Here is a 2,641-nt window from a genome sequence, read left to right on the forward strand (position 1 = left end):
GGGATAGAGAGCAATTAGAAATCACAAGGATAGGAGGGATTTTTAGACCCTGTCCTAATTGGAGTAGGTGGTAATGTTGGTGGGGTCATAATATGTTTTTTTTTCTTCAAATCATTTTAATAACCTGGCAGTGATTCAAAGTATGATAAGAAGATTCAAACGTCTTCCCTTTATAGGGGATGCTACCATGATTGCCTCACAACAAGCATGATCGAAGGCAATCATGAGACTGGATTCCAAAGAGCAAGGGTCGTAGGAAAGCTTCAAGGCTCACAGATTGAAGAGCTTGGTTTCAGGAAGTCTCTTGAGGGCGAGCAGACAGCAGAAGAGACATGAAATTTTAAGAGGTCCTCAGAGGACAGGGCGCAATTGCTGGGTCATGAGCACCTTAAAGCATGCCTTGATGGTAATTTGGTGTCAAGAGTATTTGTCGTCTGGGAGAACTGAGCAGGATGGGCCACACAGGTCTGTTGTCTCATAGGGTCAAGCTTCTTCAGCAAATAGATCCGGTCTCCCTGCTCGTTGAGATAATACTGGAGAAACATGACCACACCAAAGCCAGAGGTTCCAATTCCGTCTGCCCATATTATGTTGTGCTTTAAAAAAAATATGGAAGTTTTTACTTTTGGAAATTAAAAAAAAGAATCTGTCCAAAATAGAAGCTGCATTCACTAAGCAGTCAATTCTATAAGTGAAGAAATTGCCAATTTAAAAAAAAATTTTTTTATTTATTTATTTTGGCTGCACCATGTCTTAGCTGCGACACGCGGGATCTTCCTTGCAGCATGCAGGATCTTTAGTTGTGGCACGCAGGCTCTTAGTTCTGGCCTGTGAGCTTCTTTAGTTGCAGCATGTGGACTCTTAATTGCGGCATGCATGTGGGATCTAGTTTCCCGACAAGGGATCGAACCCAGGTCCCCTGCATTGGGAGTGTGCAGTCTTACCCACTGGACCACCAGGGAAGTCCCAGAAATTGCCAATTATAATGTTCTCTCTTTCAAACCTTTCCACAAACCTTCCCACCCCTTGAACCAATCTTCTATCAGAATTGCCTTTAAAAATAAGCAGACCTGAAAAAAAGTGTATCTAAATATGATTTTTGTACCTGCACAGCATATCTCTTCTCAAGAACATATAAAAGGCATAATAATTATCTCCTTTGCTCCTTCCCAAATTTTCTGCAACTAGGAATTATAGTGAGTATTTTACTCTATCCTCTATAAAAATCAGACAATTATAGTACGTGTTTTCTAGTTCAGTCTCTCTGTTGAGCATGGGAGATTGCTTGGTTCTAACGCGTTTGGATTAGGGCAGTCTCACTGCTAAAGAAAGAAACCCTTAGCCAGTCTGTGGGGCTGCAAGATCTGATTTCTTACTAAAGGTTACTCATAATTAGAGTTGCAAGATTTAGCAAACAAAAATAAGGATGCCCTGTTAAATTTGAATATAGAATTTAAAATTCTAATTTAATTTGGCATCCAGTATTTTATCTGGCAACCCAATCTCATTAATATACCAATATTATGCATTCATTATTTCAACTTAATATGTTTTTATTGAACACCCCTAGAGTAAAACATTGGGCTAGGCTTTGTAGGTCAAACCGAAGGTAAAATGTGTGTCCTCAAAGAATTTATAATATTGGAAGATACAAGGCAGAACACTGAAATTACATGTAAACAAACGAAAACTACATGTATAATAATGTTACTATATAGAGCTGCCTGTCAGTCTCTCTGTAGTTTGTTTCTTTGAATGTTGAGTATTGGTCCCTTTCAGGTATTTGTATTAGGAAGAACAGAGTCCTTCCCCTGTAGTAAAGCTCTTTCTTGGAATTAGCATGGCTTTTGCCTGTTCATTACTACCAAAGCATAAATACCTGGTATTGAACAGGACTGTTCAATATTTTAACTCTCTATACAGCAAAGTGAAAAATTAGAAAGCTAGACTCTTAAATGCTCTTTTTTCATTATAATTTCAAACTTGCTTTATCTTAATTTGTGATTGATATTTAATCAGCAGTGGTTTGTTATACTTTGAGCTTTTGGGTTTGCCTTCTGTTAAGAATTTAATGGAATTTAATGACTCTAAACAAACACTTAAGAAGATGGTACTTAAAGGAAGCCTATGAACCCTTTGCAATGGATGAATTGTTTTACAATGTGAATAATTTCATTCTCTAATTTTTGAGTTTATAAGTAAAATGGGTTAATAGTTCAGATACTAATGTTACGTTTTCTATCAAATAATACAAAAGGGATGTTATCCCAAGGGGAAAAGAGTAACATCTCTATATAAACATTTTTTTTTGCATCTTTCCCTCCAAATGATAACTATTTATTGAGTTCTTTCTCTGTGCAGGCACTATGCTACATGCTTTACAGACATCATTTAATTTAATTCTGATGGAGAAACCAAGGCTAGAGAGGTTGGAGATGTGACCCAATATTTTTGTAGGATATCTGGTGATCTTGTAAACACTAACAACAGAAAGCACAACTGCATGCAACATTTTTCTTAAATGAAGAGTTTTAAAGCACTCAATTTTTAAAAAAGAGATCCGAATTAAATACAAGGAAACATTTCCTGATAATGAAGAACTGGAATGGGGAGAGTGGAGAGATTTTCTTCACTATATAGT

General features: G+C 36.8%; 1 pseudogene; it reads right to left on the reverse strand.

Moving 5' to 3' along the window:
* Window positions 1-351: 351 nt before the first annotated feature.
* LOC132369795 (H/ACA ribonucleoprotein complex subunit 3-like) lies at window positions 352-545 on the reverse strand (annotated as a pseudogene).
* Between the last annotated feature and the right edge of the window lie 2,096 nt (window positions 546-2,641).

Source organism: Balaenoptera ricei, chromosome 8 (assembly GCF_028023285.1).
Source record: "Balaenoptera ricei isolate mBalRic1 chromosome 8, mBalRic1.hap2, whole genome shotgun sequence".
NCBI lineage: Eukaryota > Metazoa > Chordata > Mammalia > Artiodactyla > Balaenopteridae > Balaenoptera > Balaenoptera ricei.